The following is a 9,166-nucleotide window of genomic DNA, read 5'->3' on the forward strand; positions in this document are numbered from 1 at the left end:
TGTGAAAAACCCCCTAAAATGTACAAACCAACTGGTTCTGAACTGAGTTCTCCAGTTGCCTTCATGTGCAATTACATGTAAACCGTACCTTCAGTGTCATGTTTTGTGACTAGGTGCACAGCACCACGCCAGGTTGGCCATCGCGGCCTGAAAACTGGCTCTGGGCTCTGCACCCGGCGCCTGTCGGCCACCGGGAGGCACGCATTTTCATAAATAAGAAAGTATCACAGTCAAGGTCAAGCTGCTCCGCAAGAGCAGGAGCTCTCTCCGTGTTTCTGGCTCCCGAGGGCCAGTTGTTCAAATACCAGGCATCCGATGCGGCACCCACGCTGTGGCGACTGCCCTCCCCAGCTCCCCCAGGTCCTTTGTCGGACCCTGGGCGGGTCACCTAACCTCTCCCTGTCCCCAGCTCTGTCTGTCTGTAGCACAGAGCTATCGGGGATCATGTGCCAGTGGGTGGAGAAGCACCCTCCGTGGTCTGAAGCGCTCGTCAGCCGTGGGAAAGCATGACCAGGAATCACAGCCTGCACTTGAGAAGGTAGCTTTTGAAGAACGCGCTGGGCGTCTGCTACTGGCAGGATGAATCTTTGGGGGGCAGAGTGAACAGGAGGCTGGGCAGAGGCCTCTTGGAATCACCCCAGCGGGACCCGCCCACCCACAGGGTGGTCAGGCTCAATGCATGAGTGCTCGGGGTTGGAGCTCAGCGTGGCCTTCACTGGTGGGGAATGATTCAGCAGGGCCGGGCACAGCAGATAATGCCAGCTTCTTCCTTATCATCCGAGGCAGATCCTGTCACTTCCCTGTTCTCCTCACGGTCACTTGCTGTTTAATGTGAGTTGCTTTTCTCTCACTCACATGCAGGTGCCTGCATTTGTCACTCGGAGGTGGTTGTTTATGGTTTAATCAAATTAGGAGACTTCACACTTTTCATTTTTGCCTTACTTGTATGTTCATATGTGTGTCTTTTTGTAAAAGGATTTCCCTTCCCTGAGATCATCAATATATTTTATATTTTCTTTTAATGTATTTATCCCCTCCCTCCTGCCGGTCACTTGCTGTTGAATGTGAGTTGCTTTTCTCTCACTTACATGCAGGTGCCTGCATTTGTCAGTTAGAGGTGGTTGTTTATGGTTTAATCAAATTAGGAGACTTCACACTTTTCATTTTTGCCTTACTTGTATGTTCATATGTGTGTCTTTTTGTAAAAGGATTTCCCTTCCCTGAGATCATCAATATATTTTATATTTTCTTTTAATGTATTTATAGCCCTCTAAAATGATGTCAGTCTTCATCCATCTCCCACTTATTTTTGTGACTGCTATGAGGTAGGGTTACAAGTTTTATTCCATAATGAATAACTAACTGGCTATCTCAATACCAAATCAGATTTCCTGACGTCGTAACTTGAAATGAGGATTTTTATCAAATATTACATTCCCGTACGTACACAACTTTGTTTCTGGACTTTCTATTCTGTTCCATTGAGGCAACTCTCTATTCCTGTATCAATAAAATTATTTGTTTCTTATATATTTTAATGTCTTTGTAGCTCACTGTTCTTTCTTTAAATTGACTTGGCTATTACTATGTAATTATTTTTTCACAAAACTTAGGATTAACTTATCATGACATTAAATTTTAAAACAAGTATCCCAGAATTTACTAACCCAATTATATGTTTTCCCCTAAATAAAAGTTGAAACACTTATTTTTCTTCAGATTTCAGAAACTTTTATCAAATATTCTTATTTTTCATGACTATATATAAGTTCAATAAGAATCTATTCTCCTTGTAAGAAAATACAAGTCCTTAGCTTGGCTTCTTGGCCTACAGAGACTTTTAAAGGTCTAGTCTGAAATTCCTTATTACCAGGCAATGTTAAAGAACTAAGGTTGATCTTATAGAACCAATAAAGCCCCTTGGATATTACCAAAACTTTGTTGGAATGTCATATCTGAGATTATGCATAGAATCACTATTCTTGCTACAATTGTGTAATCAAGCAAAATGGAGTAAAAAGCTAGACTTATTTTACAAACAGATTAGCTTCACTGTAGTTATTTTGGATAGAAATGGAATGACTATAAGAAATTATGTTTCAATAGGAAACTATAGTGTTCCCACAATCAGATTCTAGTCCTGTTCACTGTCGCTGAGTGTTTGTCATCTGCTTACAAACTTCAGAGAAACCACCACAATCAATCATGCGGGAAGAATCTTCATGCCTGTTGTTGTATGGGCCACTAGGGAGAGTTCCCCAGCATACCCGACGGCATCATCAAAGACGGCCAAACTGCAAACCAGGACAACCCATCAGATTGAAACGGCCTTCCTCATTCCACCCCTTCAACACGCTTCTAACGCAAACCTACACACTTTCTCAACTGGCTGCCCTCCAAACTCAGAAACTGTGTTTATAATTTGCTCCAACTACGGACCTTTGTTTTTCTTTTGTTTCCATGGAAATGCCTCTTATTCAATTGCCTGGTTGTTCACGCCACACAGAGACCTATTTTAGGTGGGAGCTCACCTGGAACGCCACCTCCTGAGATAAAACATCCTCGCGTTCATCCTGCCTAAGTAACCGTGAGCATCTGTGCCTGCTGTGACATCATGCTGTGCCTATGTAAATAACTCATAAAAATTAAAACCAATTAATTACACATCACCCAAAGAAATGTACACTGACTCAGAAAAAATAACGTCTGAATCTGATTATAACTCATTTGATTTATTTCGATGATTAAATCTCGGTTCCTGGAAATCTGTGCTCTGGGGAATTTTTTAAACCTTGGCCATTATTCTCATCACATTAACCACTCTCATGCATGCATTCTCTCAAGGGTTTCAAACGCCTTTCAGCAGATACTCACACATCAAATAATATCCATCAGGATTAGACAACGTGAGGAACTCAATGATCTGACCTCCCACGTCCACGATGGCAAGGCCCTGTTGGTAACAGCGACTCACGACCATCTGTTCTGACAACTCAACTAACAGAAACAGAGACTGTGTGATTCTGTGGCCAGACTACACCGAGACTGGTAACCGAAAGCATACGCTCAGCTTATGGAGAGAATGACCAAAAGGCGAGACTTATTAAAATAAAACAGAAGCCCTAGCCGGTTTGGCTCACTGGATAGAGCGTCGGCCCGGGGACTGAAGGGTCCCAGGTTCGATTCCGGTCAAGGGCATGTACCTTGGTTGCAGGCACATCCCCAGTAGGGGGTGTGCAGAAGGCAGCTGGTCGATGCTTCTCTCTCATCGATGTTTCTAACTCTCTATCCCTCTCCCTTCCTCTCTGTAAAAAATCAATAAAATATATATTAAAAAAATAAAAATAAAATAAAACAGAAAATGGAGACCAGACTTGAAAATTCTCTGAGCAGACAAAACCACTGAAGGCATGTAAGTGAAACTTAATTTAGCTTATTTTGCGAAACTTAACTTGGGCCACTTCCTGTAAATGCCTAATAATTATAAAAGAAATTTAAGTCGCCTTCCCCAAATAGTATGAGAGAACCACTTTTAACCAATCCCCTGCCATCTGGAAGCTCTACCAGTATTAGAGTAACCAACCATGGTGAAGGTTAAGCAACTTCCTCACTTTCACTTTATTGGTCATCCTACGATGTCACGACCCTGACTTCCAAATACTATTTATTGATTTGGTGGGTTTAATTGAGCTATTTCTGGATCTTTGACACATGTAAATCCCAGTCATCTCCTTATTTGGACATCCCCACTCAGACCCTCCAATCGGCACCTCTGTCCCTGACCCCTCTCCAATCCTCATTCACAGTGGCCCTGCAGACTGCTTCACCTGCATGCTCTGTAAGCCCCTCAAATTCAAACTGCCCCAAACAGCACCTGGATAGTCATTAGGAAAAATATAACATTGGATCCATCCCGCAAACTATACCCCGGAATAAATGCCAAATGGATGAAGGATCTGTATTTAAAGAGTAAAGACCCGTAAGTATTCAAATAAAGACTAAATCTGCAAGATTGAAAATACATACCATTTAATAGGAAAAATCTATAACAGTAAACCTTCAGGCACATTCTGGTGAAACTGTTAAGCTTAGAAATATATATCTATATATATATATATATATATATATATTCACTTTCAGGACAAAAAAAATTCACTTACAAGGAGGAAAATAAAGCAGGTTTTAGATCTCTTTCCAGCAGCAATCTGTACAGCGCCAGGATGAAGGAGAAATGTCTACAAGGAAAAGAGCGTATGATCCAAGTGGATCCCCAGCCAAGTTGGACCTGAAGTATAAAGGCAAGAGCTCAGATTTTCAGACATGAAAGGGCTCAAAATAATGCAGCATCTATGAGCCCTTTTGAAAAGTCTGCTTGGTGGTGAAATCTTGCTCACTAAAGGATGAATCAAAATGAAGAGCCTTATTCCGAAGCCATAGAAATGGCCTGGTGGGGAGCACAAAGTCCACTTAGATAGAGGAATGTTCTGGAACATCCTAGAGAAGTATGGCTGCAGAAGGCAAACGAAAACTCTAACGAAGTTAAATAAGACAAGCATCAAGTCTGGGAAGAGGAGAGGACAGAATAGAGGATGTATCTAAGTGTTAATCCCCTATCTTTCCTAATAAGTAATCAATCAATCCTGTTTATATAGAAACTCACGTTTTTAAAAACCCCACGATGATTCCACTTTTTAAATTTCCTTAAATTTATTGGCATCTTGTAGGAACATATTCCCCTTTTAGGGAAGAAATAATTACCTGAAGTAGTTTGATCTAAGCATTTATTTCTGTTAAATTCACTTAAGATTAAATGCAGTATTTATTTTTAAAAACATATCACATATAAAGTGGAACCTTGATTCGCAAACAATTCATTCCAGAAGGCTGTTCGAGATTGATTTGTTCAAAAACCGAATCATTTTTTTTTCATTAGAAATAATGTAAATTGAATTAATCTGTTCCAGACCCCCAAATGATTCCATTTTAACCTTTTTCAATCACCTGTGATCGTTGTGTCATGAACACTTTCACATCCTTAGCAACATCAGCACTCTTGATGGCCTTGTTATGTTTCAAAGTTGTGCTAATCATCGATTTGTCCAGGCCACACTCAGTAGCCAAATGAGACACACCTCTATCATACTTTGCAATTATCTCTTTCTTCAGCTCTATCGTTGTTCTCACAACTGTTCTTTTCACTTTGCTGCTATCACGAGGCTTCTTAAGACCCATGGTGACTTATTGTACATATTTAATAGTAATAAACAACAACAGAAAAAAAAAAACCACAAAAATATTCACAGCACAATTCCTAAGATGTTAACAACTCCAGGTTTCGTGGTAAACTGACTCCTACCATACAAACAGTCGTTGTCACCTGAGAGACGCATGACTAACAGGGTTGTTGGGTCAAGAGAACTGAAGTTTTATGCAACAACCCAAACATTTTTCCATGAACAACAGGGTCGAGAACCGAATTGTTCAAGATGGGAGACATTTGAGAACCAACTTTCCTGAACATCTCCCATCTTTTAAAAGCCTGGGTTTTAGGTGGCACTCCCGAATCTGTGTCAAGGCCACAGAAGGGGGTGCACACCCCAGTAACCAGAGTCCCCATCCACCAGTTTCACCACCAGCTGCCTGGGCCCACCCCTGTGGGGTTTCCAACCCCTGAGCAGAAGAAAGGGCTGTAGAATATCAGTTATCACTCTCTCTCGAAAACCCAAGACTCACATTTTTTTCATTTTTTAAAATCGTCTCCTCATAGTGAATATTGGGCTCAGGGAGAATAGAACCTAAACCTGATCTTCTAAAGTAACTTCTCATTTTTGTTCTTCAGAAAAATTTCCACCCAGAGTGTTTACACGAGCCCAACTGTTTCCAAGAAAACAGGATGAAAAGCTGGAGAAAGTCTCCCCGCCCACAACAAACCTCCTTGTCAGTCTGGATCCCCAGCTGTTCAGGGCGGCTGGCTGGGCACACCATCTGGTAGAGGGCTTGCTGCGGTTTGGCTAAGTTGCAAATATGAAACATTCATTCCAAAAAAAAAAAAAATGTTTCACAACGTAAGGGAGTAGGAGGGAGGTATGAATAAATGCAAGAAAGATTAAAATATATATATAGCCCTAGCTGGCTTGGCTCAGTGGATAGAGCGTCAGCCTGCAGACTGAAGGGTCCCAGGTTCGATTCGGCCAAGGGCACATGCCTGGGTTGTGGGCTCGATCCCCAGTAGGGGGTGTGCAGGAGGCAGCCAATCAATGATTCTCTCTCATCATTGATGTTTCTATCTCTCGCTCCTTCTCCCTTCCTCTCTGAAATCAATAAAGAAATATATTTAAAATATATATATATATATTGAAAATCCACATAAATGATGATTTTTGGTCGTCATAGGGCTACCTAGCCCAGGAAGCTTCTAGTTTCTAAGGTGGTTGTTCTTCAGTATTCAAATGAATGACTTCTTTTCTCCTCTCAATGGGTCAAAATTTCCTTTACATTTTCCTTTAAGTGGCCTAACTCCCCTCTGCTCCCTTCCCACTGTGGCTGTGCCCAGAGAATCCAGTTCAGCCAGGCAGGGAAGGGGAGAGAACTGAGGACAGGCTGGTCTCTCCGACTTGATAAGTGAACACAAGATCCAGAAAGAACTACCATGACCATCTTCCTAAACCTTCTCTCGGTTCTTACATTGTGCAGGATAACTATACACTGTATGCATCTTATAGTATGCAGTTTATAGTTTGAGATCACTTGGGAATATATGTTGAATATTAGAGCCCCGATGCACGAAATTCGTGCAAGAGTAGGCCTTTCTTTCTTACCCCAGCTGCCGGCACCGGCTTCCCTCTGGCACCCAAGACCCCGATTCCCTCGTAGCCCCTGTTTTGTCAGGAAGGTCATCCGGAAGGACATCTAATCTAATTAGCATATTATGCTTTTATTATTATAGATGTCTCAATGTGAAGAAATAAAGATCTGCAAACGGTGTCACTGAACACAGGCAACATATAAATCATTGGCTCCCTGCCCTAGCTGGTTTGGCTCAGTGGATAGAGCAGGGGTCCTCAAACTACGGCCCACGGGCCACATGCAGATACAAATATTGTATTTGTTCCCATTTTGTTTTTTTACTTCAAAATAAGATATGTGCAGTGTGCATAGGAATTTGTTCATAGTTTTTTTTAAACTATAGTCCGGCCCTCCAACGGTCTGAGGGACAGTGAACTGGCCCCCTGTTTAAAAAGTTTGAGGACCCCTGGGATAGAGCATCCACCTTCGGATTGAAGGGTCTCAGGTTTGATTCAGGTCAAGGGCACATGCCTGGGTTGCAGGATCGATCCCTAGTAGGGGGTGAATAGGAGGCAGCCGATCAACGATTCTCTCTCATCATTGATGTTTCTCTCTCTCTCTCCCCAATTTATAGCTAGTCGATCAGAAACACAGGGAGAAACCTGGACTTGTGCCTGGCCTCTGAAGTATGGTGGGTGGGTGCCTTGTAGAAATGAGCCCTTAATCTGTGGGATCTGACGCTATCTCCAGGTAGACAGTGTCAGAATCAGGTTACATTGTAGGACAGCCAGCTGGTGTCAGAGAATTGCTTGTTTGGTGTGGAGCGAAAGACAAAAATTATAAATAGCTCTCTTTTTATTAAAAAAAAAGTTTGGGATACCATTGGGATAAAGGGCCCAACAAAGTCTAATTTGCTCCTCTCGCCCATCTATTCTTCTGGAAATTTCATAAGCAGACATATATTTTGAATGTCAACCAAAGACAAGGAAGGATGATACCAGGAAACCAGCTTCTCCACTCTGAAGGGCACAATAGTCTGTAAGAACAGTGTCTGTAGCCCCCAAGGAGGACAACCAACTTCTCTCCAAGTAGATGGAACACGGATGGAATGAACTCTCCGCATGAAGCAATCTGGTATTTCTAAAGACTCAGGGACCAATAGAGGTGATGGAACTCATGCCAGAACAGCATGTGTTTGGAGCTATTTCATGTAAGAGGACATCTTTACTGAATATTGTGTCCGAGAAGAAAAGCAGGTGCACCACATGGGAAAGCCTTAACCCCATTAGCCCCAGACCCCATATACCGGAACTCCTGACCAGTTGGAGCCTTGTCCTGGGAGCTGGCACTTTCCCGGGTGTGTTCATTTTCTAATGCTGTGTAACAATTACCACAAACTTATATTATACTAGAGGCCCGGTGCAGGAATTCATGCACAAGTGGAGTCCCTCGGCCTGGCCAGTGATCGAGGCCTATCAGGGGGCCAGCCGGCTGGGGGGAGGGAACCCGGGAGGTTGGCCAGCCAGACAGGGGAATGGGCCATGGAAGGTTGGCTGTGGGACTGCACTGACCACGAGGATATCACTCCTGCATTGAGTGTCTGCCCCCTGGTGGTCGACTGATCATTCTGGTCATTCGGTTGTAATGTTTGCTTAGGCTTTTATATATAGAGATTCAGCTGCAAAAGCAAAAAACTCAGCTATAGGCCACCTTGTAAAAAAATTTTTATTGATTGATTTGAGAGAGTGAGAGAGAGAAATCAATTTGTTGTTCCACTTATTTATGCACTCATTGGTTGATTCTTGTATGTGCTCTGACCAGCACAACCTTGGCATATCACAACGACGCTCTAACCAACTGAGCTACCCAATCAGGGTGCTTTTGTTTTTTTGTTTGTTTTTTGCTTTTTAAGATAAGAAACCCAGAGAGTGGTGGTTGTGGCCTTGGATTAGTCATACCACAGAATACATTACTGCAATTTTCTTGGTCTTCCTTCACAACCGCATGATGGCTGCCACAGTTCCAGCCAGCACATTCGTATTTACAGCAGATAGGAAGGGGAAATCTCTGGGTGGCCCTCTGTTTTGCTTATCATGAAGGCATACACTTTCTCAGAGCCCCCCAACTTCTACCTTCTTAGGCTTCTGTTAACATCTCATGGGTTAGAACAGGGTCCTGTGCTCACCCCAGCCTGCAAGAAAGACTGCAGAAGGGAATGTTGAACAATTCTAGCGTTGACAGTGAAGAATGGCAAGGTAGGAGGGGGCTGGAAAACGTTTGGGGGTATCCGGTTAACACCGTCTGCCCCTGGTAGCCTTAAAGAAATGTGCCTAACGTTTCCACTTGGAGTTCTAACATCTAACCACAGAAACACACCTTC

Source organism: Myotis lucifugus, unplaced genomic scaffold, assembly GCF_000147115.1.
Source record: "Myotis lucifugus unplaced genomic scaffold, Myoluc2.0 scaffold_16, whole genome shotgun sequence".
NCBI lineage: Eukaryota > Metazoa > Chordata > Mammalia > Chiroptera > Vespertilionidae > Myotis > Myotis lucifugus.